Genomic DNA, 10,263 nt, shown 5'->3' with positions numbered 1-10,263 from the left:
ATCACACTACAACCAAGTCTTTTACTCAAATCGTTTTTACTGTCCCACCTCAGCATGTTTTGCGAGGCGGTTTCCTTGGCACGTCTTGTCAAAGCAGAGATCGTGTAGCCTTTTTACGGGATTCTCATTAATACGGACGTGGGTAACCCAACCGCGCCATTTATCACAGCGCTCGGGAGGCAAGTGAGTTTTATTAGGCAGGTGGGGACGCATAACCGCATCCGCCTATATAAGGGGATAAGGATCCACCCTTTTTACCTACGCCTTCTTCCTCCCTTGCCTACCCAGCTCTCGCGCACCCGAGCTCCAGCGCCCAAGCCCGCACTTCCCACCTCAACCTTCTCCAGTAATGTCCGGAGCGGGAGGCAAATGGATGGTCTCCTCCATTACGGAGGGCAAAATCAAGAAGCTAAGGAAGGCCGGGTATTTGCCCAAGGACATCGTGTACCGGCTTCCCGAGGAGGGGCAGCTTATCCCCACCCCAAGGCCCCATGAGAGGGTGGTATTTCTCCTCCACTTCCTCCGCGGACTGGGTTTTCCACTCCACCCATTTGTCCGGGGGCTCATGTTCTACTACGGCCTGGATTTCCACGATCTGGCTCCGAACTTCATCCTCAATATCTTGGCGTTTATCGTCGTGTGCGAGGCTTTTCTCCGTGTCCGCCCCCATTTCGGCCTCTGGCTCAAGACTTTCAACGTCAAGCCCAAGGTGGAGAGCGGCAGCCAGGCGGAGTGCGGAGGCTCCATGGCGGGCAAGATGGCCAATGCCCTATGGTTCGAGGGCTCTTTCGTGGAGACCCTAAAGGGATGGCAATCCGGGTGGTTTTACATCACCGAGCCACGCGATCCGGAATGGACCGCGGCCCCCGAGTTCCGATCCGGACCCCCCATGCGGCTTGTGTCCTGGAAAGAGACGGGCCTGTCGTGGGGTGACAAAAAAGAGGTGACCGGATTGCAAACTTGCATCCAGTCCCTGGTGAACAAGCCAGTCCGGCTAGTTAATATAATCCAGGTTATGCTCGTCCGCTGGATCCTCTCGTGCCAACAACGGGATTTCAATCTGTGGGAGTTCGACCTGGCGCAGCATCAAACCCTCAGCAGGCTCTTTGACACAACGTACGAGGATGCCTGGAAGATGCTATTCAAGGGCGCCGAGGCTCCCGCATCCGCCTCCGAGGACCGCGGATACAGCTCGCAGCGTCACGCTAGCAAGGTATGCCATCTACACCTTTTACAGGATGTTAAGCTTTTTTCATAGTTTGACTCTATGCGGGATCTAAACTCCCTTACCTTTGACAGGCTTGGTGGGCGATAGCCGAACCAATTAACTGTCCAGCTCCGTTGCCCGAAGACCCAGCCCCAGCTCTACTAGTGAAGCTGCTGGCTCCGGCGCCTTATGTGGTGCCGGAAAAGAAGGCCAAGAAGAAGAAGACCACGGGGACTCGAAAGGGTACCCGTAATGTGGTGCCGTCGGACTCGTCATCTGACGAGTCCGAGATGCCCTCTTCCCGTGAAAACGAGGAGGAGGAAGAAGAAACCTCTCCCCCTCCAGCGGGGGGAGGAAAGAAAAGGAAGGCTGCCCCAGTGGGGGGGCCGAAGGGTCCAAGAAGAGCAAAACCCCTCCGCCGGACTACGCCCCCGACGCCGACGAGGGCGAAGAGGAGTGGCCGGAAAGGGCCAGGCGTCCGGAGAAATCGTAAGTGTTTAGATACCAGAGTAACTCATGATATTCCTTTTGTTGCACAGCTTCCCCTAATGTCGAATATAATCATGCAGCCCGCCCCGGGCCACACTCAACGAGTTGTCGAGCGGCTCCCTGGATTCATCGGACGTGAACTCTGTTCCGCCCGCTGTCTCCCCCCGCACTGCGGATGACGCCGAAGTGGAGTCGCAACGAGCTCCGGGGCAGGAGGAGGTGGTCCTGGAGGAGCCGCAAGGCGACCTCCCGGACCCCAGGAGTGAAGGGGACAAGACCCCCCAGGGCTCCAAGTCCGGCCTTAAGCCGGACACCATGCCGGAATCTTCAACAACTCCGGACCGCGGCAGGCAAACTCCTTCCAAGAGGAGCAAGCCTTCTGAGCCGGCAGCCTCCGTCCAACCGGAGGCGCCGGACAATCTGCTGGAGGTGCTTGAAGGCGCCTCCATCGACGAGGAGCACCGTACTATTATGAGTACGGTGATCCAGAAGGTTCAGTCCGCCAAGAGCGGGCTGAGTGAAGCTTGCGCTAGCCTCCTAACAGGCTTCGAGGTAAGTAAAAATATGTAAAAATATTACCGCCTAGACAGTAGCCCCTGATGCTCTGTTTGGCGTTCGGAAAGAAAAGCCGAATAGAGGATCTATTAAATTTCGCAGGAGTCTAATAATGAAGAGTCAATATGCGTATGCAGGCTTCGCTGCTAGCCACCGCCGCACTGACTGCGGAGGTGGATGCCCTGAAACAGGGACTCGAGCGGTCCGAGGAAGAGCTCGGCCTTGCCAAGCAGCAGCTCGAGGAGAAAGAAGGTAAGAAATACCTTATAAAAAAAGTGCCTATAGAGAGGCGTGATTGCAAAAAATAACAGGATTGTACTGCTTATTGTAGGGGCCACGACTGAGGTGGCGACCCTCAAGCAGGCGCTGTCCGAGGCTGAAAAGAAAACGGCCGCGGAGCGCACCGAGCGAGAGAAACTTGGGGCTCAGGTCGGCAAGGTGCGGCAAGAGCTTCAGGCTCTCATGAAAAAACTGTTGGGGAACGTAGTAATTTCAAAATTTTCCTACGCACACGCAAGATCATGGTGATGCACAGCAACGAGAGGGGAGAGTGTTGTCTACGTACCCACGCAGACCGACTGCGGAAGCGTTGACGCAACGTAGAGGAAGTAGTCGTACGTCTTCCCGATCCGACCGATCCAAGCACCGTTACTCCGGCACCTCCGAGTTCTTAGCACACGTACAGCTCGATGACAATCCCCGGGCTCCGATCCAGCAAAGCTTCGGGGATGAGTTCCGTCAGCACGACGGCGTGGTGACGATCTTGATGTTCTACCGTCGCAGGGCTTCGCCTAAGCACTGCTACAATATGATCGAGGTGGAATATGGTGGCAGGGGGCACCGCACACGGCTAAGGAACGATCTCAATGATCAACTTGTGTGTCTAGAGGTGCCCCCCTGCCCCTGTATATAAAGGAGCAAGGGGAGGAGGCGGCCGGCCAGGGTGTGGCGCGCCAAGGGGAGTCCTACTCCCACCGGGAGTAGGACTCCTAGTTGGACTAGGAGAGAGAGGGGGGAAATAGGAGGAAGAGAGGAAGGAAAGGGGGGCGCCGCCCCCCTTCCCTTGTCCTATTCGGACTAGGAAGGGGAGGGGCGCGCGGCCACCTCTTGCCTCCTCTCCTCTTCTCCCTTAAGGCCCATGTAGGCCCAATGACCCCCGGGGGGGGGGGGGGGTTCCGGTAACCCCCCGGTACTCTGGTAAAATGCCGATTTCACCCGGAACAATTCCAATGTCCAAATATAGGCTTCCAATATATCAATCTTTATGTCTCGACCATTTCGAGACTCCTCGTCATGTCCGTTATCATATCCGGGACTCTGAACTAACTTCGGTACATCAAAATGCATAAACTCGTAATAACTGTCATCGTAACGTTAAGCATGCGGACCCTACGGTTCGAGAACAATGCAGACATGACTGAGACACATCTCCGGTCAATAACCAATAGCGGGACCTAGATGCCCATATTGGCTCCTACATATTCTACGAAGATCTTTATCAGTCAGACCACATAACAACATATGTTGTTCCCTTTGTCATCGGTATGTTACTTGCCCGAGATTCGACCGTCGGTATCCAATACCTAGTTCAATCTCATTACTGGCAAGTCTCTTTACTCGTTCTGTAATACATCATCCCGCAGCTAACTCATTAGTTGCAATGCTTGCAAGGCTTATGTGATGTGTATTACCGAGAGGGCCCAGAGATACCTCTCCGACAATCGGAGTGAAAAATCCTAATCTCGAAATACACCAACCCAACATCTACCTTTGGAGACACCTGTAGAGCTCCTTTATAATCACCCAGTTACGTTGTGACGTTTGGTAGCACACAAAGTATTCCTCCGGTAAACGGGAGTTGCATAATCTCATAGTCATAGGAACATGTAAAAGTCATGAAGAAAGCAATAGCAACATACTAAACAATCGGGTGCTAAGCAAATGGAATGGGTCATGTCAATCAGATCATTCAACTAATGATGTGACCTCGTTAATCAAATAACAACTCTTTGTTCATGGTTAGGAAACATAACCATCTTTGATTAACGAGCTAGTCAAGTAGAGGCATACTAGTGACACTCCGTTTGTCTATGTATTCACACATGTATTATGTTTCCGGTAAATACAATTCTAGCATGAATAATAAACATTTATCATGATATAAGGAAATAAATAATAACTTTATTATTGCCTCTAGGGCATATTTCCTTCAGTCTCCCACTTGCACTAGAGTCAATAATCTAAATTACACTGTAATGATTCTAACACCCATGGAGTCTTGGTGCTGATCATGTTTTGCTCGTGGAAGAGGCTTAGTCAATGGGTCTACAACATTCAGATCCGAATGTATCTTGCAAATCTCTATGTCTCCCACCTGGACTAGATCCCGGATGGAATTGAAGCGTCTCTTGATGTGCTTGGTCCTTTTGTGAAATCTGGATTCCTTTGCCAAGGCAATTGCACCAGCATTGTCACAAAAGATTTTCATTGGACCCGATGCACTAGGTATGACACCTAGATCGGTTATGAACTCCTTCATCCAGACTCCTTCGTTCGCTGCTTCCGAAGCAGCTATGTACTCCGCTTCACATGTAGATCCCGCTACGACGCTTTGTTTAGAACTGCACCAACTGACAGCTCCACCGTTTAATGTAAACACGTATCTGGTTTGCGATTTAGAATCGTCCGGATCAGTGTCAAAGCTTGCATCAACGTAACCTTTTACGGTGAGCTCTTTGTCACCTCCATATATGAGAAACATATCCTTACTCCTTTTCAGGTATTTCAGGATGTTCTTGACCGCTGTCCAGTGATCCACTCCTGGATTACTTTGGTACCTCCCTGTTAAACTTATAGCAAGGCACACATCAGGTCTGGTACACAGCATTGCATACATGATAGAGCCTATGGCTGAAGCATAGGGAACATCTTTCATTTTCTCTCTATCTTCTGCAGTGGTCAGGCATTGAGTCTGACTCAACTTCACACCTTGTAACACAGGCAAGAACCCTTTCTTTGCTTGATCCATTTTGAACTTCTTCAAAATCTTGTCAAGGTATGTGCTTTGTGAAAGTCCAATTAAGCGTCTTGATCTATCTCTATAGATCTTTATGCCTAATATGTAAGCAGTTTCACCGAGGTCTTTCATTGAAAAACTTTTATTCAAGTATCCCTTTATGCTATCCAGAAATTCTATGTCATTTCCAATCAGTAATATGTCATCCACATATAATATCAGAAATGCTACAGAGCTCCCACTCACTTTCTTGTAAATACAGGCTTCTCCGAAAGTCTGTATAAAACCAAATGCTTTGATCACACTATCAAAGCGTTTATTCCAACTCCGAGAGGCTTGCACCAGTCCATAAATGGATCGCTGGAGCTTGCACACTTTGTTAGCTCCCTTTGGATCGACAAAACCTTTCGGTTGCATCATATACAACTCTTCTTCCAGAAATCCATTCAGGAATGCAGTTTTGACATCCATTTGCCAAATTTCATAATCATAAAATGCGGCAATTGCTAAGATGATTCGGACAGACTTAAGCATCGCTACGGGTGAGAAGGTCTCATAGTAGTCAACCCCTTGAACTTGTCGAAAACCTTTTGCGACAAGTCGAGCTTTGTAGACAGTAACATTACCGTCAGTGTCAGTCTTCTTCTTGAAGATCCATTTATTCTCAATTGCTTGCCGATCATCGGGCAAGTCAACCAAAGTCCATACTTTGTTCTCATACATGGATCCCATCTCAGATTTCATGGCTTCAAGCCACTTTGTGGAATCTGGGCTCACCATCGCTTCTTCATAGTTCGTAGGTTCATCAGGATCTAGTAGCATGACTTCCAGAACAGGATTACCGTACCACTCTGGCGCGAATCTCACTCTGGTTGATATACGAGGTTCAGTAGTATCTTGATCCAAAGTTTCATGATCATTATCATTAGCTTCCTCATTAACTAGTGTAGGTGTCACTGAAACAGTTTTCTGTGATGTACTACTTTCCAATAAGGGAGCAGGTACAGTTACCTCGTCAAGTTCTACTTTCCTCTCACTCACTTCTTTCGAGAGAAACTCCTTCTCTAGAAAGTTTCCGAATTTAGCAACAAAAGTCTTGCCTTCGGATCTGTGATAGAAGGTGTATCCAATAGTTTCCTTTGGATATCCTATGAAGACACATTTCTCCGATTTGGGTTCGAGCTTATCAGGTTGAAGCTTTTTCACATAAGCATCGCAGCCCCAAACTTTCAGAAACGACAACTTTGGTTTCTTGCCAAACCACAGTTCATAAGGCGTCGTCTCAACGGATTTTGATGGTGCCCTATTTAACGTGAATGCGGCCGTCTCTAGAGCATATCCCCAAAATGATAGCGGTAAATTGGTAAGAGACATCATAGATCGCACCATATCTAGTAAAGTACGATTACGACGTTCGGACACACCATTACGCTGTGGTGTTCCGGGTGGCGTGAGTTGCGAAACTATTCCACAATTTTTCAAATGTACACCAAACTCGTAACTCAAATATTCTCCTCCACGATCAGATCATAGGAACTTTATTTTCTTGTTACGATGATTTTCAACTTCACTCTGAAATTCTTTGAACTTTTCAAATGTTTCAAACTTATGTTTCATTAAGTAGATATACCCATATCTGCTTAAGTCATCTGTGAAGGTGAGAAAATAACGATATCCGCCACGAGCCTCAACATTTATCGGACCACATACATCTGTATGTATGATTTCCAACAAATCTGTTGCTCTCTCCATAGTACCGGAGAACGGTGTTTTAGTCATCTTGCCCATGAGGCACAGTTCGCAAGTACCAAGTGATTCATAATCAAGAGGTTCCAAAAGTCCATCAGTATGGAGTTTCTTCATGCGTTTTACACCGATATGACCTAAACGGCAGTGCCACAAATAAGTTGCACTATCATTATCAACTCTGCATCTTTTGGCTTCGACATTATGAATATGTGTGTTACTACTATCGAGATTCATCAAAAATAGACCACTCTTCAAAGGTGCATGACCATAAAAGATATTACTCATATAAATAGAACAACCATTATTCTCTGATTTAAATGAATAACCGTCTCGCATTAAACAAGATCCAGATATAATGTTCATGCTCAACGCTGGCACCAAATAACAACTATTTAGGTCTAATATTAATCCCGAAGGTAGATGTAGAGGTAGCGTGCCGACCGCGATCACATCGACTTTGGAACCGTTTCCCACGCGCATCGTCACCTCGTCCTTTGCCAGTGTTCGCTTAATCCGTAGTCCCTGTTTCGAGTTGCAAATATTAGCAACAGAACCAGTATCAAATACCCAGGTGCTACTGCGAGCTCTAGTAAGGTACACATCAATAACATGTATATCACATATACCTTTGTTCACCTTGCCATCCTTCTTATCCGCCAAATACTTGGGGCAGTTCCGCTTCCAGTGACCAGTCTGCTTGTAGTAGAAGCACTCAGTTTCAGGCTTAGGTCCAGACTTGGGTTTCTTCTCCTGAGCAGCAACTTGCTTGTCGTTCTTCTTGAAGTTCCGTTTCTTCTTCCCTTTGCCCTTTTTCTTGAAACTAGTGGTCTTGTTAACCATCAACACTTGATGCTCCTTCTTGATTTCTACCTCCACAGCTTTCAGCATTGCGAAGATCTCAGGAATAGTCTTGTTCATCCCTTGCATATTATAGTTCATCACGAAGCTCTTGTAGCTTGGTGGTAGTGATTGGAGAATTCTATCAATGACGCAATCATCTGGAAGATTAACTCCCATCTGAATCAAGTGATTATTATACCCAGACATTTTGAGTATATGCTCACTGACAGAACTGTTCTCCTCCATCTTGTAGCTATAGAACTTATTGGAGACTTCATATCTCTCAATCCGGGCATTTGCTTGAAATATTAACTTCAACTCCTGGAACATCTCATATGCTCCATGACGTTCAAAACGCCATTGAAGTCCCGATTCTAAGCCGTAAAGCATGGCACACTGAACTATCGAGTAGTCATCAGCTTTGCTCTGCCAGACGTTCATAACATCTGGTGTTGCTCCAGTAGCAGGCCTGGCACCCAGCGGTGCTTCCAGGACGTAATTCTTCTGAGCAGCAATGAGGATAATCCTCAAGTTACGGACCCAGTCCGTGTAATTGCTACCATCATCTTTCAACTTTGCTTTCTCAAGGAACGCATTAAAATTCAACGGAACAACAGCACGAGCCATCTATCTACAATCAACATAAACAAGCAAGATACTATCATGTACTAAGTTCATGATAAGTTTAAGTTTAATTAATCAAATTACTTAAGAACTCCCACTTAGATAGACATCCCTCTAATCCTCTAAGTGATCACGTGATCCAAATCAACTAAACCATGTCCGATCATCATGTGAGATGGAGTAGTTTCATTGGTGAACATCGCTATGTTGATCATATCTACTATATGATTCATGCTCGACCTTTCAGTCTCCGTGTTCCGAGGCCATATCTGTATATGCTTGGCTCGTCAAGTATAACCTGAGTATTCCGTGTGTGCAACTGTTTTGCACCCGTTGTATTTGAACGTAGAGCCTATCACACCCGATCATCACGTGGTGTCTCAGCACGAAGAACTTTCGCAACGGTGCATACTCAGGGAGAACACTTCTTGATAATTTAGTGAGAGATCATCTTATAATGCTACCATCAATCAAAGCAAGATAAGATGCATAAAAAGATAAACATCACATGCAATCAATATAAGTGATATGATATGGCCATCGTCATCTTGTGCTTGTGATCTCCATCTCCGAAGCACCGTCATGATCACCATCGTCACCGGCGCGACACCTTGATCTCCATTGTAGCATCGTTGTCGTCTCGCCAATCTTATGCTTCCACGACTATCGCTACTGCTTAGTGATAAAGTAAAGCATTACATCGCGATTGCATTGCATACAATAAAGCGACAACCATATGGCTCCTACCAGTTGCCGATAACTCGGTTAAAAAACATGATCATCTCATACAATAAAATTTAGCATCATGTCTTGACCATATCACATCACAACATGCCCTGCAAAAACAAGTTAGACGTCCTCTACTTTGTTGTTGCAAGTTTTACGTGGCTGCTACGGGCTTTAAGCAAGAACCAATCTCACCTACGCATCAAAACCACAACGATAGTTTGTCAAATAGACTCCGTTTTAACCTTAGCAAGGACCGGGCGTAGCCACACTTGGTTCAACTAAAGTTGGAGAGACAGTCGCCCGCAAGCCACCTGTGTGCAAAGCACGTTGGGAGAACCGGTCTCGCGTAAGCGTACGCGTAATGTCGGTCCGGGTCGTCTCGTCCAACAATACCGCCGAACCAAAGTATGACATGCTGGTAGGCAGTATGACTTATATTGCCCACAACTCACTTGTGTTCTACTCGTGCATATAACATCAAACCATAAAACCTAGGCTCGGATGCCACTGTTGGGGAACGTAGTAATTTCAAAATTTTCCTACGCACACGCAAGATCATGGTGATGCACAGCAACGAGAGGGGAGAGTGTTGTCTACGTACCCACGCAGACCGGCTGCGGAAGCGTTGACGCAACGTAGAGGAAGTAGTCGTACGTCTTCCCGATCCGACCGATCCAAGCACCGTTACTCCGTCACCTCCGAGTTCTTAGCACACGTACAGCTCGATGATGATCCCCGGGCTTCGATCCAGCAAAGCTTCGGGGATGAGTTCCGTCAGCACGACGGCATGGTGACGATCTTGATGTTCTACCGTCGCAGGGCTTCGCCTAAGCACTGCTACAATATGATCGAGGTGGAATATGGTGGCAGGGGGCACCGCACACGGCTAAGGAACGATCTCAATGATCAACTTGTGTGTCTAGAGGTGCCCCCCTGCCCCTGTATACAAAGGAGCAAGGGGAGGAGGTGGCCGGCCAGGGTGTGGCGCGCCAAGGGGAGTCCTACTCCCACCGGGAGTAGGACTCCTAGTTGGACTAGGAGAGAGAGGGGGGAA

The sequence above is a fragment of the Triticum urartu genome, chromosome 4 (genome assembly GCF_003073215.2).
Source record: "Triticum urartu cultivar G1812 chromosome 4, Tu2.1, whole genome shotgun sequence".
Classification (NCBI taxonomy): Eukaryota; Viridiplantae; Streptophyta; class Magnoliopsida; order Poales; family Poaceae; genus Triticum; species Triticum urartu.
Note: the sequence above shows the minus strand (reverse complement) of the source record.